General features: G+C 36.2%; 1 protein-coding gene across 14 annotated transcripts in view; it reads right to left on the bottom strand.

Annotated features, from left to right (window-relative positions):
• Nucleotides 1–26971, bottom strand: part of LOC123685603 (latrophilin Cirl) — a 188938-nt gene that overhangs the window by 127247 nt on the left and 34720 nt on the right. Inside the window, exon 1 of one of the 14 annotated variants that reach the window (XM_045625309.1) lies at nt 3428–3488. The exons of 12 other annotated variants lie outside the window; for them this stretch is intronic. The gene's annotated coding sequence lies outside the window, so the exon portion shown is untranslated. Of the gene's footprint in view, nt 1–3427; nt 3489–26971 lie in introns of those variants that run through there. One more of the 14 variants, XM_045625314.1, reaches the window with a different exon arrangement.

The raw sequence follows: 26971 nt of genomic DNA on the forward strand, positions 1-26971 counted from the left end.
CAGTTTTCGATCCAACAACTATAGTGCAGGCATTTCTACGAAAATCTATCGATGCTAGGTGATTATTTCTGACAGGTTTTCAAAAAAGCAATCTGCATTAATATCACTTATAGACAAAATACGATCCATATACATAGGCGTACATTTTTGCTTCCGCCGGTTTTTTCCGAAATTCGAGGCTTTATTGTGAAAAACTTGTTATACATTTATGATTCAAAGTATTGTCCATCGCTGGCCACTACTTTCTCTCATCTTTCGAGTAGCTTACGAATACCGCGTTGAAAAACTGGTCATTTTTTGAAGCGATCCACGAATCAATCCAATATTTTATATCTTCATAATACCGGAAGTGCTGGTCAGCCAGGCCGTGTGCCATTGATCGAAACAAGTGATAGTCTGAGATACGTTTTCGAGTATGTCTTGACCACCTTCGCAATTTCTGCAATTTCTGGACGTCCAATTTTCGATGACTTTTTTCAACATTTGTGGCCTTATATCGGCAATAACACGGCGAATGTTGTCTCCCAAATGGTCAAGGGTTTGTGGCTTATCCGCATAGACCAATGACTATACATTGCCCCACAGAAAGTAGTCTAGTGGTGTTAAATCACAAGATCTTGGAGGCCAATTCACAGGTCCAAAACGTGAAATTAGGCGGTCACCAAACGTGTCTTTCAATAAATCGATTGTGGCACGAGCTGTGTGACATGTTGCGCCGTCTTGTTGGAACCACAGCTCCTGGACATCAGTCAGTTTTTCTGGATGTAACGGTGTTTCGACATAAACTTGAGGATAAGCTTCACTCCAAATGCGGCAGTTTTGTTTATTGACGTAGCCATTCAACCAGAAGTGCACTTCATCGCTAAACAAAATAAAATGGACGTAGTGCGCGATACATATTCCGCACAGAACCATTATTTTCGAAATAAAATTGCACTATTGGCAAGCGTTGTTCAGGCGTGAGTTTATTCCTGATGAATTGCCAAACCAAACTGAGAATAAATCACTTGACAGTTGTTAAATCGGTCGTCATCTTGAACAGTAATGCCAACTTAAAGTTATATACCTCGAAAAAAAAACACCTTTTATTATATATACCCAAGTAAGTAGTTCATGTAAAAACCTCAAATTTGAGGTTACGAAATTTTGAGGTTACAACCTAATATTTCAAGGGTTGAAAATCAAGGATGAAGATGGAAATATTCAACGATAAATTCGTCCCAAAAGAGGTGGAATTTTCGAAGATTCATTATCGGGGCAATGCGATAACGATAGATGTCAAAGAAGGATCCTATCAGCTATACAGGGGAATCAACATTTCGTAATTTCGTGATTACCTGTGTAATTACGATTTTCCCACTTCGTTCAAGTGAAGCCGAAATAATAGGCATTATCTTCTCCGACTGTGTCTCCTCAGGAACCTGAATGTTCCATAAAATCAGTTATTTCGAACGTTCCACGTTGTGGAACACTGAATTTATTCAGCACGCAATTCGTCGAGGACACTAAAATCGAAACTGAATTGCATAATGGCGAAAGCAGTAAAGGACCTTCCACACGCTCATCCAACCTCTATGGCACGAAAACCCCTGCCTAGTGCGCCGTCAGAGATTGTGGATGCTGAATTTACGATCCCAAACTTGACAGATACGGTGCCTTCAATCGACGCCAGAATCCAACCCTTATAAACGGCATGAACAGACAGAAAACCATATTTAGTGTTGCAGAATGCAAGTTGAATGACAGTTGGTAAACGTAGACGAATCAGAAATTCAATATTAATCACACTAGAATGGTCTAGAATTAGTAATACCCATAATTTCCTAGATTTGGACTAGAGGTGGAATATCAGGAGATATAGGTGGCCAGACCATCTCTTGTTGCTGCCTGAAACCCATGTCTAAGTAGCAGCCACCAAGCTATTCTACCTTCCACCTACTATTTCGATGTAAATTTGTCCAACTCATCGTTCTAAGAGTAATACAGACAACTCATATCCTAACTGACAAAGAAACTGCAACACCCAGAAGGGGCAGTTTGAATTTAAATTTTTTTTGGTGAAACATAGATAGTACACCAATGAGTAAATGTTTGAATTTGGAGAAAAAATCGTGAAGGATTTTTTTGTTACATAAATATTGTAATCGTTTTTTGCAAGTGAATTTGAAAGAGGTTGAATTATTGGTCCACGGGAATCGGGGTTGTCATTTCGAGAAATCGCTAACCGTACGAACAGAAATCCAACTACTGTTATGAGATGTTGTCAAGCGTGGTTTGATAATGCCCAAAATCGAAGAAGAGTAGGTACCGGACGTCGAAGGGATACAAATGAAGTTCAAGATCGAAGTCTAAGACTAATGGCTATTAGAGACTGATTTGCGACAACTCGATCTTTGGCTTTTGAGTGGTTTGGACAACAAGACCATCCTGTAACTGTTCGAACGGTTTACCGCCGGATACGGTATTTTGGACTGCAGCATTATCGACCCCATCTTGTGTTACCTCTGACGTTTGAGCATCGCCGGCAACGATTACAGTGGTGCAGAGAATGTCAACATTAGAATGTGGAATGGCATCAGGTCGTATTTTCTGATGAATCTCGATTCTTCTTGGGTGCACATGATGGCCTTAGAAGGGTTAGACGACGTCGGGGAGAAAGACGTGAACCTCAGTTTGATGTTGGGCGTCATGTACACCGGAGAGTAGGCGTTATAGTATGGGGTGCTATTGCACATGCAAGTAGTTCATCTTTAGTCTTTATTCGAGGTAACATGACAGCGCTGGGTTACCCTCAAAAGCCAAAAGATATTTGAAATTTAAACAGCCCCTTATGGGTGTTGCAATTTCTTCGTCAGTTAGAATAAACGTTAATCGCTTTACCAGAACCAGAGAAAATCCGTCAAGAATATCGATTTCTTTCTAGTACCAAGATTCAAGAAATGGGGGTCAAATTTTCGAAACGTACGAGTTGAATCTGATTCGAGATATTGAAGATAAAGTGAAGCTTCATTAGTTGTTGCTTGTAAAATGTATCAATAAAATACTGTTTTACATGGGAAAACATACTGAACAAGCAGAGCAATGGCTTGATGAGTGATATTCAGACTCTGGTCCATTCTGACTCTGAATTTGGCTATTACGAAGACTATTAAAGTGACTAGGATATTGAAAAGCGGGAAAGAATTGAGACTGAATTATTCAATTATCAAAAGTCTCAATTAAATGGCAGTTAATAATCTGTTATTAAAAATAACATATCTGAAGATGCAAATGTGTAGCGATAACATCGTAATTTATAGAATTAAAAAGAGGAAATACAGAAGCTGTCTCTTAATTTCGATTCAAAATGAATTTCTATCAAGTATCGAGTCAATCCAAAAACCCAAAAGCCAAGTAATGAAATTCGAAGAAAGGTTCAAACACTTACATGGAAATCACATCAACATTGGATCAATAATCACTGTTTAACTCTGCATCAGACTTGGAATGAGCCAGAGTTTGCACAATTTTACTGAAATAGTAACTAGATAAATTTCCGTTTATTATCTGGATGCAAACAAGGCACAATATTATCTCAACAGGAAAACCCCACCTGATTCTTACGAAAACTATAGGTTCAGTATAGTGAAGTCCTTTCATCGGATTAGACATGGTTCTAAATTAAACGTTTTGATTAAAAGGGGTTCAAATCAGTCAGGGGAAGGCCTAAAACCCGACCCTAAAGCAAATACGCCTTAAGCCATGGTGCAATCAAATGACGAAATATTCACAACAGTGTAAAGGAACATCTATCTATATCATCTCCTCCTTCAAGCGTTGCGATTACCTTTTCACACGAACTGCTATGGAGGGATTATGGATTTCATTTCGGAGAAGTAGAATCCTCAAAAACCCGGTCTCGTAATTTGAATGGAGAATACGACTTTCATCACCCGCCACCTTTAATAAAAAAAGCTTTGAGAAAATATGCCGATACCAGTGTATTCGTCTTGTACGAATCTTGGAATCGACTCCTACGATAAGTCATCGTTATATTTATGTCACTTTTCAAAGCAGTCATTTAATACAGATTACAGCCATTATAAAGCGTTTTCCGATTGAAGGATTCATTTTGAATTGCCTGCTTTGTGGAAAGCTGCCACTTTTCACCTTTGATAAGTAAAACCTACGCCATTACTAAAAATTGGACGATACGTGCTTCAACAACACAATGACATATAATATTCGCTAAAAAAATGGTGAAACTTTGCACTGGTAAAAAATATGAGCTGCTGAGACGAGGTATTGATGTGAAGATTCTAGGAACGTGTGCGTCGCTCAAAAACAACTCGCTGCTGTATCCCGCAGTGTTGACGAAAACCTAGGTTTGTCGATTCATAACAGGTGTTTTTTTTCGAGGTATATAACTTCAAGTTGGTATTACTGTTCAAGATTGCGACCGATTTAACAGCTGTCAAGTGATTTATTCTCAGTTTGGTTTGGCAATTCATCGTGAATAGACTCACGCCTGAACAAGGCTTGCAAATAGTGCAATTTTATTTCGAAAATAATGGTTCTGTGCGGAATACGTATCGCGCACTACGTCCATTTTATTTTGTATAGCGATGAAGCGCACTTCTGGTTGAATGGCTACGTCAACAAACAAAACAGCCGCATTTGGAGTGAAGCTAATCCTCAAGTGTATGTCGAAACACCGTTACATCCAGAAAAACTGACTGTTTGGTGCGCTTTATGGGCTGGTGGAATCATTGGTCCGTACTTCTTCAAAAACGATGATGGCCAGAACGTTACAGTCAATGGTGATCGGTATAGAGCCATGATTACTAACTTTTCCATTCCTGAATTGAACAACCATGATGTCCAGGAGCTGTGGTTTCAACAAGACGGCACAACATGTCACATAGCTCGTGCCAGAATCGATTTATTGAAAGACACGTTTGGTGATCGCCTAATTTCGCGTTTTGGACCTGTGAATTGGCCTCCAAGATCTTGTGATTTAACACCGCTAGACTACTTTCTGTGGGGTTATGTAAAGTCATTGGTCTATGCGGATAAGCCACAAACCTTTGACTGTTTGGAAGACAACATTCCATCGTTAATAGCACACCTTTTCTTAGCAATGAAGAAAGTATCCTCTGACTTCTCTTAAAATATACTCTTTTTTTAATATCAATAAGTTTAGTTATTCAAAATGTGACAAACCTGAAGGAGGAAGAAACAAAATAGGTATAGGTATTGGAAATCATCCTGTTATAACATTGTTGTCGAAATGGCGATAAGCGAAAATAACGATTCAGTAGAAAATGAGGTGATTACTTCAACAACTAGCATTTTACTGTTACTCTCAAGTTTATTATCTAGTTGAATCATCCGACAAAAATCTCATGAAGAAACGCCAGAAGATGATACAATGTATTCATTTTCGTCTGATCCCCAACGTTTTTCTTAGAAAAAGGTAAAAGTTTCTTCGTTTTATTTTATTTAAGGCCTTACCTCGTATAATATTATTACAACACCCTACCTATCGAGCAGTCACAAGTTTATATGGGGCAGAAACAACGTACTCCCATTTGGAAATTCCCTTAGGATTCATTCAATACTGTAGGAGCCATTCACAATAATATTCCCAGCTATAAAATTTCGATTGAGTATGTTCAGTGTGAAATCCAATGATGAGAACACTCGTAAATGCTCTTACGAGTGTAAGATTCCAATTTGATTAGTATCATAAAATTAAAACGTGTCAAATTTGTAATTCTAATTTTGTATTGTAATTTGTCGTGTATTACTGCAGTTTAAAATTGCAGTAAGTCCATTTTATTCACTCCGATTCATTATATCTGAAGCCTTCATGTAAACGATTCTCTATCATTAAAATGCATTTATGCATCTTGCGGTGAACATAAAATTGTAGAATTTCTTGTTGAAGCCTGAGGAGTATCAGGATATTTCATTGAAATTGCTACGAAAAAAACTAATTTGTTGTTATAACGGCGGTTGAGGTAGCGTAATGTTGGCAAACTTGAAATCCTCTTATGATGTATGGAATATCCTGTGACTTAGTGCTAATACTGAATTCTTCGTTTTTGATACGGAATTTAGTTCGGTAAATTAGTCACTGTTCCATAACTGTGTATTCAGCATTGTGACTTATGCATTCATGGATTGAATTAGGTATAGAGTGATTTAGTACTTTCGAAAACTATTCATTCGAAGATAACGCAGTATGAACGGATGATAAAGTTCATCCAGCTTTTTGCCAGCCATAGTATTCGGCAGGATGCACCGATATTATCTTGTTTATCACCTTAAGCTAATCAAAAAAAAGAAACGAAGAGAGTTCCATAACTGACTGGGTTTATTCGAAAACTTTTCGGCTAATAGAACAAGTTTCGAATATAATTTCCAGCGAGATAGGGGAAAATTTGGGAGTCACTCGTAAAGCTGGTCGTAAACAGACCAGATGAATATATATTTTGTTTTGGGAAAGCGATTAATACATCTTTGATATAAATGTTTCCCTCGTTCCGTCAAGAAGTTTCCAGCCTGAAACAATTTGAGCCGAAGGCTATATCTTTGGATGTCTTAACGCCGAAATTGTGGGGGTTCAGCACTTATTCTGGCCTTCCTTTATACTTTTAATTTAATATTCTCGATAACAAGCTTCCCGAATTGTTCGAAAACAAAAATTATTGTGTCAGCCAAAAGAAAAATAACACTCTCAAACCTACAATTCAAGATAATAGGCGTCAATGTGGCAACCCAGCTATCAGTTTAGGTTAGATCTCAACTTTTTGAATTACAAAGTTTTGATGAGAAAACTGATAAAAAATTCAAGAATTCTCTAAAATAAATTAGTCGTTTTGATGACTCATTTATTTGATTTATGAGTAATATTCTTGAATATGTGTTTTGAGAATTTCAATTATTCTTCTGGTGAATAAATTTCACTGGGCCTAACCAGCAAAATCACAGTTTTTTTGAAAAATTCGACTTTATTCGTCAATATATTATTATTTTTACTATTCACTGAGGCTGCGTTGTACCGACTTTGTTAGCCTTTCGGGAACTGCGGTCAATTTAATCTTTTTTTATCTATTCATACAAACATCCCTAAGAGTCTTGGCTTTTACGTCGTGAGTATCCAAAACTGACTTTCCCATGTAAGTGGATCTTAAGCCAGTCAGCCCCGGACATTTGTACACTATGTGTTCGGTTGTTTCTACTTCCTTTCCACAGAGCCTGCAGATCTCATCTGCTGATTTACCCATGCGGTACCGACAGTGTCCTGTCAGCAGTCCCATTATTAACCAGAGCTCAGCTCGTGGTAGCTTCAAAAGCTTTCTGGTACAGGTCGGTGGAAGTACCACAAATTTATTTGCCTGAGGAAGACTCGGAGTGTTTCCTTAGAGGGATTTTTTTACTGTCCCACTCCCATTGTTGGACCGCTATTTTGGTCTTTTCCAAGCCCACAGAAAGGCTCAAGACCAACAGGTGTTAACCTTGATGACCTTTTTTGCAAGTTGGTCAAATTGCCAAGAGTAACACATGTACACCAATGTTCCTATATCATTTCAATACACATTTCCTGTCACTCTTCTTCATTAGAGCCAAATTTCCTTCCCTGAAGAGTAAAGTATTCTTTTGAGGTCTCTAAAAGCAAGTATCCACTGGGGGCCAGATCTGGAGAATATGATGGGTGGTCAAGTAATTGTAAGAGCAAATTTGTTGAAGTTGACGATGATTTTTCATCGATTCGTGAAAAAAGTAAACAATTTTTTAGCATTTGAGGCTGTTTTTCCTTAATTGCTGCTCTCAGTTGATCCAAAAGCGTTATGGTGTTTTTTCACTCAGATGAGGCTCTTTCAGACTCTGCCAAAAATCCTGTTTATTTCGCTTTAACAGCTCTAAACAGCGTTCGGAATCGATGATGGCTTGAGCAAACTTGGACTTTTTTCGATGGAGCAGTCTGAATGATACTTATGCAACCATTTCTTTGCTTGTATAGTATTTTTTCCATTCGAAAAACAGTGTTTCACTAATATACGAAACTCATTTTTCAAACAACTGGAGTGGCATCACAACTCTAACTCTAACATCACTTAAGTGAAGTGGTATTTTTAGGCAAATGATTAAATAAGTGCATGCCAAAAGATATATAAATGTGAGGCAAGGAAAATTTCTTTAATTTCCAACGTTTGTTGAAATTATTATTATCAGTATTTTTATGGACATATATATATACACACAATAATAATGATGTGCATGGTTGGATAGAAATTTGCGTTTAGATTGATTGCAATCTTGTCAGAATTCGTTCTTATAATTTGAGGAAACATAAAGCAAATTTTTTATTGCTCTTTTAATGTGAATATTCGCATGCAGCGGAATCGTTAACCTGACGATATCTTATTTCTAAATTAGCTCGAAGCAGGAAAATTATTGATCGGTACTGAAAATAGCACAATTATGAATAAAATCGCAGTGCGTTGGTTGTTTGATAGACAAAAAAATTGCAATTGGAGTGAAAAATGAAACTATATGAACTTGAATTAGATAATTCCCTATGATTTCGCCCACACGTAAAATTCGTACGATAATAACTGAACTTGAACCCAATACCTCATTTTAACGTTGCCTAACAAATGCAATATTGTGTTCAATATCGTCATAGCAATATTATTCTTTGAGTTTTATGCTCCACTATCGCTGTATCGAATTTCATGCTTATTAATATGCTTATACGTATTTTCTGAAAGGCCCACCGACAGTTTTGAGTTTGAGTTTTGGATTAAGCACAATCCAAAATTTCACGAGAGTTCCCTAGAACAATTCCAATAGTTTCTAATTGAGAATAATAAACCAAAACTAAAATAATCTAGCAATATTCAAGAATAGAATTTAATTCAAACCTGTTCCGGAGATTTCTCATAAATAATACAGCTGTTGGTCACACTTACAATTCAGCACATGGACATTTCGATAGACGGATAGTTTTTGAACTACGACCACCCGTAAGAGACACGATTTTAGTTGCTATTTTGGGATGGTTATACATGTACATTAGGCGACATTTAATGGACTAACATCATCCGACTCATAAACATAAATTTCATGGAAGGAGTTAGAATTTGATGAAATCTGTAAATTCAAGATTATTTCTGGACCTGAATTATAATTATCTAGCAATAATAGTGATCTTTATGACGATATTCAAATATTATCACGAATATTCGACCTGAATTTTGCAACAATGGCCACTACATAAATTATGATATACTATCTGACAAAGAAACTGCAACACCCAGAAGGAGCTGTTTAAATTTTAATTTTTTTTTGGTAAAACATGAGTGAATGATTGAATTTGGAGAAAAGAATCGTGAAGGTTTTTTCATGTGAACAATTTTCGTTACTCAAATATTGTAGTCGTTTTTTGCAAGTTTTTTAAATTACACAACAAACCAGATGTTCGAGGAGATCCAAAGTGTATGTTTAGTTGTTGTTAAAATGCCTGAAGCATGTGTATGCGGAATTTATCGCCAGCTAAGTGAATTTGAAAGAAGCCGAATTATTGGTCTACGGGAGGCGGGGTTGTCATTTCGAGAAATCGCTAACCGTACGAACAGAAATCCAATTTCTGTTATGAGATGTTGTCAAGCGTGGTTTGATAAAGCCCAAAATCGAAGAAGAGTAGGCACCGGACGTCGAAGGGGCACAAATGGAGTTCAAGATCGACGTCTAGGACCTATGGCCATTAGAGACCGATTTGCGACAACTCGATCTTTGACTGATGAGTGGTTAGGAGAACAAGGCCATCTTGCAACTGTCAGAACGGTTTACTGCCGGATAAGGTCTTTTGGACTACAGCATTATCGACCTCATTTTGTGTTACCCCTAACGGTTGAGCATCGCCGGCAACGATTACAGTGGTGCTGAGAACGTCAACATTGGAATGTGGAATGGCATCAGGACGTCTTTTCTGATGAATCTCGATTCTCCTTGAGTGCACGTGATGGCCGAAGAAGGGTTAGACGACGTCGGGGAGAAATACGTGAACCTCAGTTTGATGTTGAGCGTCATGTGCACCGGACAGTAGGCGTTATGGTATGGGGTGCTATTGCACGTGCAAGTAGGTCACCTTTAGTCTTTATTCGAGGTTACATGACAGCGCTGCATTACCTTAAAGAAATATTGGAGCCATATGTTCTCCCTTACCTTAACCGGCTCGAGAATCCAATATTTCAGCGAAATAATGCCCGACCTCATGTTGCCAGAGTTAATTTAAACTTTTTCGAAGCGACCCATGTAAACCGTTTGCCATGGCCGCCCAGGACCCCGATCTTTCGTCCATAGAGCAAGTTTGGACATCATGGGTAGAAGGCTTAGAAATTTACCCCAGCCCTCACGGACTTTGGCGGCTCTGAGACATAAAGTACAGGTAGCTTGAGATAGTATCCCTCAAGAAGAAATAGACCATCTTATTGCATCAATGCCGAGACGTGTTGGGGAATGTATGCGTAGATAATCGCGGTGGACAAACACATAATTAACAAATTTAGATATTAGAAAAAATTCTAGAGCCTTCGTTTCTTTCTTCAAATTTCAATCATTTACTTTTTGCTATCTATGTTTTACCAGAGAAAATTTAAAATTTAAACAGCTCCTTTGTCAGTTTGTATATTATGAGGGTTTCTGCAATAGGAATAATAGAACCTTTGAATGGCAGCATAACACAAATAAAGGCTTCATTCAATATTTTTTATTTTTTTTTTATTTTTGACATTTCTTGTGTCAATTGTGTTATGTCATTCATACACGCTTCAACACAACGTTCAAAATTGGTTAAATTGCTGCTCATTCATGAATGGAAGGAATTTAAGAATAATTCATGAAGGACATGTGTCTACAATAAAACGAATAGTGTGTCGATAAACTGAATAATGTCAGCCATGAATTCTTCGTAAATTTCAATGAGTATTGATGAGCGCTAATCAACAATGCGTTTGGTATCTGTAGTAAAGGAACCTGCCAATTTAAATTTCAGACTTGCTCTTGGAGAGATCCAAGATGAAATGATGATGTGTTTGTGCCCCTCCCCCATTGTTTTGATTTCCTTGGCATGCATTTCGTTCTTCATTTATTAATGGAAAATGTCTGGCTGTCTTGTATTGTCATTCACCTGGCCCGGTTAGTTGGATTTTCCCCAGGATGCTTTTTCATTCATTTTCCAGACAGGAGGTCCAATTCATCTCCCGAATAGAGGGATTGTTATGGTGCACCCTCCGACGCAACAATCAAAGGGGAAATAACTAAAAAAAAACGTCATATCGAGATGTATAATTTTGTATGAATGAACAGGGACTTCGATTCTCAGTTTCTTTTTCGGTTAAATGTGATCTGACTTAAATAATATATACTCTAAAGTAAAGAATATATATCTGGGGTGATATATTGATCGTGTCACCAGAATGAAAAAATATTCAAGAAGAATATTGGAAAAGAAGCAGATTATTCCAGTGAAAACCTATCCGACACAGTTGAGATTTCGCGAATTTGATGAATTGAAGTCAACTGATGAAACAAAATGAGAATGAACAAAAATAATAAAAAAAACACATAAGGTTGACAAAACGAAACGGAATCCTGGATTCCTTTATAGCAAATGACGTTTGTCGTTTACGAAATACGAAAATATATACAGCGTTTCATCCTGTGATGTGACATCCACGTGTACAGCATCGCTCAACTTGTTTTCTTTTCACGTTGATGATGATTAAGTGAAGCTAATTTTCTTCTTCCTGTATATACTCTTAGTTGCAATTTCAGCTTATTTCACCCTTAGCTTTGAAGTTGCAACATCCTCTCTACAACAGCCTTCTTTTCATCTAATTAATAAGAGTGACAAACACAAAAAGATAATCATTTCATTACTTCGGAAAAAGTTACGAGAATTTTCTAGGATCGGTACTATTCTTAACCCTGGGGGATTGTAAAACACACCATAAACAGCAAAAACGGGACTCTTTTAGATAAATTTCAGATGTATTCCACGAGTAGATTGAATCATCTCGAGTTCAGAGGATAATTAAATTTTTATCCTTTTAATCAAAGATTACTTCTCCATTTGATGTCTTCTCACCTATAAATAAGACCATTTTTTTTTAATTATCTTTGGAATAATGAATAAAGTGAGATAATCTTCAGCTCATTGATATCACGTAGTTTTCTGATCACAGTATAGTGAATTTTTCCAGAATCGTTGTTTTATTCACGCCATTGGATTGACATAGTGAGTGAAGATTAAAATTGGCGAAATGAATGAATTTCCTGAAATACCAGCTCAACCTGAGGCACATAAAATTCAAGCCTCCATTTCCCTTCAGTTAAATGAAATATAATCGTTAAATTGGGTCAGAGAAGTCTGAACCGTAAATCTACCGTAAAATTATGTCATTGCCATACAGCTTCTGCTTTTTATCCCTCTTGAGAAAATATTCACCGAACCTGATAAAAAAAGCCAGGAAGGGAAGATTGCTCAAACACACCTAAAGAGATTCCGTTTGAAGGATGGAAAGGCTTCCCAATGATCTGGAGTGCATTTCTGATTTTTTTTTTATGTTTTTCAAATTCTGGTTGATGAACTCATGTTTTCTGGATGAGTTGCATTGTTACATAAATAATTAACATTCTTGTGACGAGGGATTCAAGGCTTGACTTGAGCCAATTAGTTTGAGATTGACTTGAAATCAACTCAAGTTCGAGTCAAGTAGAGGTTTTTCAATGTTAAGACAAGTACTTAATAGATAAATACTTGTTTTGACATTGATAAACTACTACTTGACTTGAACTTGAGTTGAGTCAAGCTCAAGCTATTTGAGCTTGAGTCAAGTACACTGAGAAAAGTGTTTATTTGATATTATCGAAAATGCACTATAGTTAATGAATCATTTATTGGATATATGGACAAACAAATATTAATATCATGGAAATAAATAATTTATTTGAAATCCCTTCAATAATCATCATTTATTATTACACTTCATTTATTTACGCATAACTTATATTAATAATGCTGAAGAAATATCCATTTGAAGGAAATACATATAGTTGAGGTTAATATATCATTGAGTAATAATTAATAAACCTTATTTATATTTATGTAATATGCTGAATAAAAATAATATTTCAATTCAGTAATGGTTAACGTATTTCTTAGATAATTATTTTGGTTGTTTCTATTATGCGATTTTTAGAGTCTGAACAGAACCGTTTGCCAAACAAGGTATTTTTTTAGAGTTCATATTGAGTGTATCCGGGTTTGAACCCTAGTCATCTTGAACGCATCTGTTCCCTCTAACCACTGTTCTGCCAACATCACTAATAACTAAGCAGGTATAAACGATCTAAACCCAAAATTCAATACAATAAGCCCATAGTAACACAGATTTTATGTTTAAAAAGGAAATTCAAATCAAAGGAAAAATTCAAGGACAGATCCTTCAAGGAGATGCGCTTCTCTTTGTTGGATGTGTCCTTAAAATTTTCCACAGATTGGATCGCTGGAATTATGTTAGTTTGTTAAATATTAATAAATCCTTTATTCTGAGTGAATAAATTATTTAATTCTTGTAAGAGTTTATTCATGAATAGCAAATGTTCGTTAACTATCAGTTGAAAATTTGTTGATAATGAATTTATGTTATTTGTAGAGATAACGTAAGTTCGTATGAATTATTTATAACCGAAATATATGAAATATTATCAAATTCCTTGTAAAAAAATATTTTATTTTCTGTTAATAAACTTTTTTGAATGCATAATTTAACTATTAATGAATATATCAAATATAAATCTGTTGTGATAGTTGTGAATAAATAACCTCCAAATAAGTGCTTTATTAATGAAAAAATATGGATTTCTCTCAGTGTATTTGTGCTTGAGCTTGAGTCAAGTAGCTTGAATATCAAGCCAAGCCGTGAATCCCTACGTGTAACAATCAAACCATGATTTTCTCAAAGAAACTCAATTGGGCAATAACATTTAATTGAGAAGAAACTTAATCCTAGAGCTGAAATTGATACCACCATTTGCGGTATCAAATCTGGGAACATTTAAATCCACTTTATCCTAATTTATTCCCCAGGATATCTCAGGTAGAATGATGATATTTCGTTCGAACGAGAAAATAGAAGAACGACCAACGAGATTTCAGGATGAATTCGCAAAATAGCATACGATAGCAGGATGAAAACAACAGGATGAAGTTCTTCCTCAAACATAAACGTGCAAATGGAGTCGTTACATGAAATTGAAGGCAGAAAACAACATTATCAGAAGTTTTTCTCCGCAATAAAATCCTCGGTTAGTGTATTTGAAAAGTGGAATCCAAAGTTTGGGGGATTTTCTTGGCCCCGAATAAAGTTTTACATTTCATGTGAATTCAAGAGTTGGAAAAGGACGATCTCAATATTCTTATGTAGGTAGATATATTTTTTTTGTATCTCTAGAATGATTTGTTTGAAATTTATTCTGATCGAACGTACACTAATTTCTATTTTTATTATTAATGAAAAAAATTGGAATACTTTTTTCGATATAATATTAAGTGCCAGATATTTTTTTCATTTGAATATTTTTCGAGGAGGACGAAAAAATAAAACATTGTGTAATATTTGCAGTAATTGGTGAAGGTTCAACCTTGGGATTTTCTTATAATCATAACTGATAAACTTCAAAATTCCGACAATTTTTTTCGAACGAGTGTGTGCCAAATATAATCCGAATTCTTCTGACAAACATTTGACAATTTAGAGGTGACATCCGAATGACTATGTTTTGTATGTGAATTGAAATGAACGTCAACAACCAGTTGCGATGTTTATCGTGAATTAGCAGTTCTATTTGAGTTCCCTCAGTCCTATGTGCATACACATATACACAAACACCAAGTTATGGGTAATGTTTTGCACCAGTTCTGGGCGCTGGCTTCCTGTACATGTGAAGAACATGCTCAGAAATTTGAAACTCGACCGAACGTAGCGGTTTGACATCGTCGGGACAATGCAATAGGAAAACAAATATCGTTTTTCACTGAACAATACGTTACACCCTGTAATTGTGGTTTGGGATAAAAATTATCACGATATTCAGCTCGCTTGAAATTAGGAAACAATGAGTGCGAAATTTTTGTGGCTTCTGGTTTGATACTTCAAATGATGCAACCTTCAGAAAAATGGTTCAATTACTTTCACTGAAAAATTTATTGAATTTTAAGTTTCACTGTCTGAAATTTCGTGTGCTGATAAAAATTGCTTTTTGAAGGAAAAAAATACAGTTGAGGCAAAATCTTGACTTGATGAAGAGTTTCCGGGGACGCCCAAACGAAAAAATCAAAAAAAAAGTTCACAAAATAATTTTGAATGACCGCAAAGTGAAGTTGATCGAGATAGCAGACATTGTGAAGATATCATCTGAACATCTTATCATTCACGAATATTTGTACATGAGAAAGCTGTGTGCAAAATGGGTGTCGCGCGAGCTCACAATCGATCAAAAGTAACAACGTGTTAATGATTCTGAAAAGTGTTTGAAGCTGTTTAAGTGCAATAAACCTGAATTTTTGCATCGATATGTGAAAATGGATGAAACATGGTTCCATAATTTCACTCCAAAATCCAATCTACAGTCAGCTGAGTGGACTGCACACGATGAACGGAATCCAAAGCGAGGAAAAACACAACATTCAGCTGGCAAGTTTATGGCATCAGTATCCAGGGATGTGCAAGGTATAATATTCTTGGATTACCCCCAAAAAGGCCAGACCATCAACAGCGATTATTATTAAAGGACGAAATCGTTAAAAACGGCCCCATTTGAAGAAAAAAAGGGCTGTTTCATCAAGACAATGCGCCGTGTCACGAATCAATGAACAATGGCAAAATTGCATGAATTGTGCTTCGAATTGCTTCTGCGTCCACCGTATTCGCCAGATCTGGCCCCCGGCGACTTTTTCCTGTTCTCAGACCTCAAAAGAATGCTCGCTGTTAAGAAATTTAGCGCTAATGAAGAAGTAATCGCCGAAATTGAGGCACATTTTGAAGCGGAAGACAAATCGTACTACAAAAATGGTAACAAAAAGTTGGAAGATCGTTGTATCGCCCTCGAAGGCAACTATGTTGAAAAATAAAAGCGAATTCTACCAAAAAAATGTGTTGTACTAGTGTAGACCGGGGACTTTTTAATTGGCCTGTTACCATACGATATTTTCTTGTGTGAAGAAAATTTCCAATTTGTCTGTTCAAAATAAAACCAACTGGTCAACTGAATTCAATCAATGTTGACACCTGAAGCGTTAAACAGTAAACAGAACAAAAAATTGTATTAATTAAAGCAATCACAACTGTTCGATGTATTTCCACTTGAATCATTCAAACTGATATGGACCAATAAAGGATATTTCTCACATTCGCAAGCTTCTTCGTATCTCCCTGATCTATAGGATGTTCGGCAATTGCCTTCGCTGTTCACGACATGGAACCTATTACGCTATCTATTAATTATAGGGGATGGGGATGCAACTTCCTGAAATCGAGTATGGGTTGAAATTTTTCATGGAGCTAGCTGATAAACCAGCAGTCTCGTACCTATTAATTAATTTTAGGAAATTGTGTTATTTTCCTAACAATTAAGGGTTGAAGTACGAAGAAGGGTTCAGCATATCTGTGTATTTACTATGTAGGTTCTACGAGATTAAGCTGTGAATTATTACCGTCGACGCCTCTGTGAATTGCAAAAGCTACTTACAGGGTTACAGTTGGGTGGAACATTATATTCAATTTATGTAGGCTGAACAAGAGTTTTCATGAGAGTAATATAAATATGAATAGTATTTTGCTTAACTTCGCGAACAACAACCATCCTAGACTGAATTGATCCAATTTTTTTTTTCTGGCGGGTAACTTTGCTCACGAAAATGTTCTCCTCTTCACTCATAATACACAAGATGTCCTTGATTACATTTCTGTCTGAATATACTAGCTGACAAAGAAACTGCAACACCCAGATGGAGCTGTTCAGATTTTAAATTTTTTTGGTAAAGCAAAGATAGTATAGCAAGGAGTAAATGATTGAATTCGGAGAAAGAATCGTGAAGGATTTTTATGTAAACAATTTTAGTTAATTAAATATTGTAGTAGTTTTTTACAAGGGAATTTGAAAGAGGTCGAATTATTGGTCTACGGAAGGCGGGGTTGTCATTTTGAGAAATCGCTAACCGTACGAACAGAAATCCAACTACTGTTATGAGATGTTGTCAAACGTGGTTTGATAATGCCCAAAATCGAAAAAGAGTAGACACCGGACGTCGAAGGGGCACAAATGAAGTTCAAGATCGACGTCTTAGACTTATGGCTATTAAAAACCGATTTGCGACAACTCGATCTTTGGCTGATTAGTGGTTAGGAGAACAAGGCCATCATGTAACTGTCTGAACGGTTTACCGCCGGATAAGGTTTTTTGGACTGCAGCATTATCGACCCCATCTTGTGTTACCTCTGACGGTTGAGCATCGCCGGCAACGATTACAGTGGAGCAGAGAACGACAACTTGGAATGTGGAATAGCATCAGTTCGTCTTTACTGATGAATCTCGATTCTTCTTGGGTGCACATGATGGCCGAAGAAGGGTTAGACGACGTCGGGGAGAAAGACGTGAACCTCAGTTTGATGCTGAGCGTCATGTACACCGGACATTAGGCGTTATGGTATGAGGTACTATTGTACTTGCAAGTAGGTCACCTTTAGTTTTTATTCGAGGTGACATGACAGCGCTGCGTTACCTTCAAGAAATAGAGGAGACATATATTCTCCCCTTACCTTAACCGGCTAGAGAATCCAATATTTCAGCACAATAATACCCGACCTAATGTGGCCAGAGTTAGTTTAAACTTTTTCGAAGTAACCCATGTCAATCTTTCGCCATGGCCGCCCAGGTCCCCCGATCTTTCGTCCATATAGCATGTTATGGACATCATGGTTAGAAGGCTTGGAAATTTACCCCAGCCCCCTTGGACTTTAGCGGCTTAGTAAAGGTAGCTTGGGATAGTTTCCCTCAAGAAGAAATAGACCATCTTATTGCATCAATGCCGAGACGTGTTGGGGAGTGTATAGAGAATCGCGGTAGACAAACACATTACCAACAAATTCATTAAAAAATAATTGTAAACCCTTCGTTTTTTTCTCCAAATTTCAATCATTTGCTCCTTGCTATACTATCTATGTTTTACCGAAAAAATTTTAAATTTAAACAGCTCCTTCTGGGTTTTGCAGTTTCTTTGTCAGTTAGTATATTTGAATTTGCGCAGTTAATATCTCAAAATTAGCGGTAAGAAAATTCTTGCTTTGATTGAACTCTGAGACTGGAAACTGAGAACCGAGTAATCAAGGATAAGAAAGCACTGACACATTAGTTCATAGATCAGATGATGAATTTAATAAGAACGTGCCTACGTTATTCAAATCCTCATTGTCGCGGATAAGTTCATATCATGCAAACTCCAACAAAGAGGAGTTCCTTTATATAAAATCCTGAATACAATTGCGAAGACGAGGGCCAACTTAATTCTAAACACCAAAACACACAAGACAATGATAAATTACGATGTTTTGTTCCCTAATGTCGTTCGCAAAATTCCAGAAATGTAACAAAGAGAAAATTATTGTTACCTAGTAAACGAACCCGCTTCCTTCTGTATCCAAACAGATTATTTCTAATGAGGAATTCTGGGTTATTCTATTTAATGAAAGTGCCCCAGATAAGGATTGATACATTTGATCTTTCATTATAAAAGATTAATTCTTACCATCAAAGGTAACTGAACACGTCTAGAATACCTGAATATCTGATTCTACTGAAATTTAAATCACTTATATTAATCCCAACTATCGTTTTATGGAATCCATAGAGAGGATTCTGTCTGAAAATTTGATTTCACTATGCTGGTTGTCACTTTTAATATACCAGATTCATAATTTATTGAATCCACATTCAGAATAGTTATTTAGACGCTGTTCTCTCTATTGAATGATATCAAATTTTCCTTATCCACAATCTGGAATATGCCTAATCAGTATTTTATCGAATCCACATTGTCTTAACACTATTTTTTTTTGTCTATTTAAAATTTGGTGGTACAAATGGAATTTCAAATACCAAGATCGCGATCACTTTTAATATGCCGGATTCATAATTAATTCAATCCACATTCAGAAAAGATGCGATCACTTTCAATATGCCGGATTCATAATTTATTAAATCCACAGTCAGAAAAGATATCTAAACACTTATCTCGTGATATTTCATTAAAATAAGCGTAACAAATCATATTTTCAGTAGCCTCAATCAGGAATATTTGAGTATTTGATTCTACTGCAATTGTGGACGTTTCAAATATGTTTGATTAGTGATTTATCTTATCCACATTGAGAATAGTTGCCTGGTGAATACAGTTCACTAGATCTCTGTTTGCAATTTGGAGAAATGAATGAAATTTTCAATATCCACAATTGAGATTATGAACACTTTCAATATGCCGGATTCATAATTTATTGAATCCACATGTAATACAGATATCCCAACAATTCGCTTGATTTCTCTTCAAAATTCGGTGATTAAATGAAATTTTCAATATCTACAATCTAGAATATCTGAGAATTGAAATGAACTAAGATTGTGGTCAGTTATAATATACCGGAATCACAAATTATTGAATCCACAGTAGGAACACTTATTTCAACTACTGTTTTCTTGCTATTTAATCAAAATATGGAGTGTAGATTAAATTTTCAATCTAGAATCATTGTGAATTAGTTATCGTTTAAATGCATTGAATAGTGAGAACAGTTGTTCCGGTCTCTAAAGCAGGTCTGGTCGGAAAATAACTAAAAGATCCACCAGGGACAAAGTGAGACTAATCGCAAAGACCACTTCATCAACTCAATTCAATTCCTATTGAACTATAACCTATAAGAGGACGCAATTCCAACAGCTGTACCATGAGGGTGTTACGTTGTTACGATCTCCCTGTTCCTCTAGGACCATTGTCGTCTTATTCTTTCATCAGATGAACAGATGGCGAAGCCCAGATAAGGGTCTAAATGTGCGGAGAGACTTCTCTGCATGATGCTTAAAATATGGCTGCCTAGAGCGGATGGAGATATCAGGGATCTAAACGTTGCCTGTCTATTTGAAGACCCGGTGAATTCTATTATGCATTGTGTTTAGGATTAAATATTGTATACGGTTTCGCAGAAAAAAAAAAGATGTTAGTTCTTTTCAATGCACTTGACCGCAATGTGAATACAGCTCAATAAGCTACATCCACAATGGATTTAGTGAAGCCGTTTGAGATTTTACCTAATACACTGTTTTATTATTTTTGGCGCTCGTCTTCGATGGGATGGCTCAAAAATTTCGAATTTTGAGTTGGGAATGGTCTAAGACAAGTAAGTCGAATTAAAAGATGATTCTGTACTCGATATTTGTACATAAGGAAATGGGTGCCGCGCGAGCTCACAATCGATCAAAAGCAATAACGTGTTAATGATTCTGAGCAGTATTGGACTCCGGAGTCCAATCGACAGTAAGCTGAGTAGACTGCACACGATGAACCGAATCCAAAGCGAGGAAAAACACATCAGTCAGCTGGCAAGGTTGTGGCATAGTATTCTGGGATGCGCAAGGTATAATATTCATTGATTACCTCCAAAATGGCCAGACCATCAACAGCGATTATTATATAGCGTTTTTGATTCGTTTAAAGGATAAAATCGATAAAAAACGGCCACATTTGAAGAAAAAAGGTGCTGTTTCATCAAGAACAATCACAAATCAATGAAAACAATGGTAAAATAGCATGAATTGGACTTCGAATTGCTTCTGCATCCACCGTATTCGCCAGATCTAGCCCCAAGCGACTTTTTCCTGTTCTCAGACCTCAAAAGAATGCTCGCTGGAGAGAAATTTAGCGCCAATGAAGAAGTAATCGCCGAAACTGAGGCCTATTTAGAAGCGAAAGACAAATCGTACTACAAAAATGGTATCGAAAAGTTGGAAGATCGTTATAATCGCTGTATCGCACTCGAAGGCAGTTATGTTGAATAATAAAATCGAATTTTTCCAAAAAAATGTGTTTTACTATGGTAGACCGGGGATTTTTCCAATTGGCCTGTCAGTAGCTGAACATAATACATTTATGGCATCGAACATAATATGTTTTTCAGTTGTTTCAAATTCATGATTTCATTTTTGTGTAGAAAGTTGGATTTCTTTCATACTAACGGCATTCGTGATCGATACAGGAAACAGTTCTCCTATGGGAGAAATTATCGGCCAACCTTTTCTACGGTAAATTTGACACAATGTTTTTGCCATCAAGTGACCTTCCAGTTTGCGAAGTCTACGAGAGCGTTGCTAATTTAAAACTTTAAATAGCTTTCTCCTTCCTAGTGGTCTGCCAAAATTTAACTAGTGTTTCAACTAATTTTCTGAAAGCTTTCAGCCCACCCTAGCGATAAAGCGTTCGAAACGGTCCGGCTAGTTTAACAGTCTTAATTCGTTGATTTACTCCTGCATAAAAGATACATAAGTTTCAAAGGTTTAATGACTCTAGAGAAAAAACACATCTCATTTCACAGGGCGGATATTTCGTGTATTTTATAAGATCGATGTGCACAAAAAATTGCAACGACCAAGACAATAATAAGGAGTCTTTATATAGCGTTTTTGATTTCTATAGTTGTTTTTTTTTCTCCCAGAATTTTTTTGGCATTTGACACCTAGATATCCAGCCTTCCGATCTTGTGGAATATGAGGAGTAGAATCATTATAACTACTACGCTACTACTTCAACAATAGAGCATAAATAAATATAGATTATAGTTCTTTAAGTTTTTATCACATTACGAATATTGTAAGTTCCCAAAAATTGTAATATTTTCGTAAATTCGCATCCCTATCGAAGAAATCAATTAATGAATAATAATAATAATAATAATGTTTATTCAACATAAATAAACATGGTGAATGAATACATAAATGAATGAATACGAAATAACCATATAATAAATTACTAACTGAATAACAGAATGAATAAATGATTAAAAAAATTAATCTAACTAATTAATGAATCGAAAAAAATGAATAAATAAATTAATGAATCGAAAAAAATGAATAAATAAATTAATGAATCGAAAAAATGAATAAATAAATGAATTAATCGAAAAAAATGAATAAATAAATGAATTAATCGAAAAAAAATGAATAAATAAATTAATGAATCGGAAAAAAATGAATAAATAAATTAATTAATCGAAAAAAATGAATAAATGAATGAATGAATCGAAAAAATGAATGAATGAATGCAGAAATTCGAACTGAAATACTAATTAAACTCGAAAGAAATTGTAGTGACTATGTGGGAGGTTACATTAGGGAATCCTGACAGTTGAGTGTGATCCTGGAAGTGATTTTGGGGTGAGAACGTGTGCGCCACAGCCGATCAATATTTAATCGACTATGGATAACTGATTCTTCACGGCAATTCCGACATGACTTTTTCATTTTCGTCTGGCGCGTACCCCTTCGGAGGGTCGGACGGGCGCCTCTGGCGTAAATTGCTCGTTCGAAAATGAGGAGAATATTGAATTTATTCCAAAGTATGCCTTGCAAATTATTCGCTTCGAATCAAATTATCGCTAGGATCTAAGGGGGGAGGGGGTTTCAAACAAAGTGGTCAGAACAACCCCTATCGGGGGTGAAAATATTATGAGTTCACCCTGTGAAAGCTTTCATCGCTGTCTAGACGCGTAAATTGATTATTGCTAGCCTTTTACCAAATGTCAACTTAGTGATCTAAACCTTTTTACCGTGTTCACAGCGTTCGTTTTCAGTTGTGCCAGCCGAGAAATCAATTTTTATTCGGCTTAATAGGATTTTGCTATGATTCAGGATACGTTTCAGATTATTTCAGTTAGCGTTTCTCATAAATCAAGATAAAAGTATCTCTTTCATCGTGAATATATTCCGAAACACTTCTAGGACCGAGATTTGAATTTCTCATTAGCCTAATCTACACTAAAATCTCTTCGCTAATTATTTCCATGAGTATTATGAGCACAGTCTACGAATTCACGGTTCGAAAATAGGATAGTTGGTTTTTTTAATATCATTAGTATCTTGGCAATACCATTTCCTTCCAACTATATCATGGGAGAAAGTCTGGATCTGGATTCCATCAACGTTTGAGTTCATTCTTAAATTTGATGTTTCGATAGGATGATAACTTCATTTCGTCATCGGAAACTAGTTCATTCAATTCGATTCAGATTCTCTTCTTTACAAACTTCCTCATTGGCATCGAAAATGTCCATTTTCAGTCGATCAAGAATTGGTCAATTAATTAGATCACAGTTGATTGAAATGTCTTGTATCTACAGCTATAGAATTGTGTATTGAAATTTCACATGATACGGCGATTTTGGCTGCTTGCTTCCCTGCTAACTGTTTAGATCTTTTGATAAGGTGAGTAACTATTGAGAATTATTTTCTTATTCTTCTATGTGTTTTCAGAACTTTAAATTCGGTTCCAGGTATTAACTCAGGAGTTTCAGGTTTGTCTCAGTCGTGGGTGGAGTTTCAAAGGTGAAATATTGTGTTTTTTCTATGTTTATTCCAAATGTTTTTGCATTAAAACATAGTTCAGCCTGTTCGATGATCTTCGATGAAATCTCTTTGAGCTCTTCTTCAGTATTGCTAATTGTGAGGAATGAGGTATCTTCAACAAAGAGAACTGTACTAGGTAGTCATTTATGTACAGCAAAAATAATAGAGACCCTAATATGGATCCTTGAGGAACTCCACACTCCAAACATCCCCAGTATGAGCATTAATCCTGAATGTAAACTTGATATTTCTTGATCTTGATATGCACGCGTCGCACGGCAAATATTTCTGCAAACTGGTGTGCGCTTAGACTAAATAAGGGGATTCCTCGAGCACCGAGAGACTGAAGCATTCACTAGTGTCACTCCATTAGTTGTTTTCTCACATTTCTATGGAATCAATTGGTAGATTTTGGTAGTTCCAGAAATATCTTTCCAAACTTGGCCAAAATGTGCAAGTATTTTTTAGCAACGACAGCATCTTCAGCTCCTGTTGAAAGACAATTTTCCAGAGCTGCTCTTGCAGTTACAAAAAAAACCTGCAATAAGTTAGGCGACAAATCTATAAGATTCCTAATGTGTCTTAGATCCTGGATGGTAAATTATGAAATCAGACAAAGCCTGGAGGTTTCTCAATATTGAGAAACTTAATTTTTTACTCATTATCCATTTTGCTATGATTTATAGTGATTTAATTTTTGTTTCTATTCCAAAAAAGTTGATATTTTCGGTTCTTTTGTGCAACAAGTTTAATAAATAAAAGTGTTTTTTGCAAGGTTCCTTCTCATTTCATCTTTACAATAAAACTGCTTAAAATCAAGTAGCTTCATATGATTCAAGTACTTGATAAATAAATACTTGACTAGAGTTGAGATTGAAAAACTACTACTTGATTTGAGGTTGACTGAACATCTGTGTCGTCTACTAGACTCAGAAATATGTATTGAATCAAAGGTTTAATTATGTATGACGAAAAAATATTAAGAATCAAAGAAATATATAGTAGAAAGAATGGAGAAAATATCGTTTTCAGAAAAACGAGGCTACATGAAGAGGGGTCATAATAACTATCTGAGCGGAGTTCAGCCGGGAAGATCCGACGTCGATGATAATGCAGTAAATCATTTGTGAAAGTGTGTATTGCATGCAACTACCACTGTGTCCAATGACAATACCAGGAGGTCCGCATTAACTTAATTCAAGCTGGGATAGCCGGCGTTCGCTACGATTTCAATAAATCCCAATATTTCATTGTAGCATCCCCCCTAGGAAATGACAGCCATGAAAATAGCACCGCCACTCGCCGCAGTAGCATTCTTATAATTCGTTTATGCGGTGCTTTTTAGGGGTAGCCTGCCAATAACTCACAACTCGCAATGATCTAATTTCCAACTACACTGACGTTCATTCATTCAACGTACGTAAACTACAGATGTTGACGTTTCTCCCAGAGTGATTTGATAAATTGATCAGAAGACGCACATCTGCTCCAAGTCTCGGCGTCCCGTCACTATGCGTCGGAATTATGCAATTTCATTTACACTCCTCCTTGTTTGTCATTTTCAGGAGTAACTATTTTGCGTCGAACAGCCATTCATCCTCTGGATTAACTGGATGAGATGCGATTCATCAACAGCACAGCATAAAGAAGCTGCAGTATTACGAATCTGGCAGATAAAAGCCCTCAATTTCGGTTCGCCTCATTCGGAAAACCCTGGTATTCTACAGAAAGGTTAATTCTTTCCATTTCTCTCTATAATTATTAAACCTTTTCCTGTCTCATAAATCTCTGGAACAATATCAAACCTTTTACTCAGGAAAGTATGAAAAGGACCACCCTGTAAGGTGCATGCTTCTTCCTTTATTCCTAGTTCATTCTTTCCCCAATTGAATTTGAGGTGTGTGAACCACCCTTCTGCCAAAGGTATTCTTTTGGTGTTCAGATTTTTGCTTTTGTTTGGATTTTATTGCTAGTATCAGAGACAGCGTCCTTTACTATATTAGGCCAATTGAAAAGTCCTCAGTCTGATGTACAGATGATGGTGCAGGTATCAAATCCATATGATTTTCAGTTGGTACCAACCTTCTAACGATACGTGTCAAAATTTGACAGCAGTCCGACCATTAGTTTGTAACTACTTTTGTTAGGAAAAGGTAAAAAAAACAGAATTTCGTGTGCTGATAAAATATTGCTTTTTGAAAGGAAAAAATACAGCTGAAGCAAAATCTTGGCTTGATGAAGAGTTTCCGGGGTCTGCACCAGGAAAAACAATCATCATTGATTTGAAGTTTAAACGTGGTGAAATGAGTACCGAAGACGGCGAACGCAGTGGACGCACAAAAGAGGCTATCACCGACGAAAAAATCAGTAAAGTTGATCGAAATAGCAGACATTGTGAAGATATCATCTGAACGTGTATATCATTTCATTCACGAATATTCATACATGAGAAAGCTGTGTGCAAAATGAGTGCCGCGCGAGCTCACAATCGATCAGAAGCAACAACGTGGTAATGATTCTGAGCAGTGTTTGAAGCTGTTTAAGTGCAATAAACCTGAATTTTTGCGTCGATATGTGACAATGGATGAAACATGGCTCTATCATTTCACTCCGGAGTCCGATCGACAGTCAACTGAGTGGACTGCACACAATGAACCGAATCCAAAGCGAGGAAAAATACAATAGTCAACTGGCAAGGTAATTACATCAGTATTCTGGGATGCGCAAGGTATAATATTCATTGATTACCTCCAAAAGGGTCAGACTTTTCGATTGGCTTGTTAGGTATATCCCCTTTCTACATCGAATGATTAATTTTCTGGGGAACTAGTAGAAATTCAGAAGAAATCTTTATAATACAAAAAGGACAATGAGGCCACCATTCAAGAGGAAGTACACTAAAACATGTAGAGAATTGTTGAAGCAAAATATAATCTTCTCAGTTTATTGTTGGCAGCTATTCTTATGTAAAAATAGAGCACATTCGAACAAGTACAAACAATAAACTCTGAAGATAATATTATTGTATTATAAAGAGAAATTCTTTCAAGACAATACCCGTTATAATAACAATACAAGAACACAAAATTCAAATTTTCCATTCCATAGAATCACCTTGAGTAAAAAACGCTCGACATATAGTTATGGTTAAAAAGCTCGCTGGACAATAAAGCATATCTTTTGAACAAGTGAGAAAATTCAAATCATAATTTCCTCTGTTCAGCTATGGGTTTAAAAATTGAGAATATTTTTC

The sequence above is a fragment of the Harmonia axyridis genome, chromosome X, assembly GCF_914767665.1.
Source record: "Harmonia axyridis chromosome X, icHarAxyr1.1, whole genome shotgun sequence".
Taxonomy (NCBI): domain Eukaryota; kingdom Metazoa; phylum Arthropoda; class Insecta; order Coleoptera; family Coccinellidae; genus Harmonia; species Harmonia axyridis.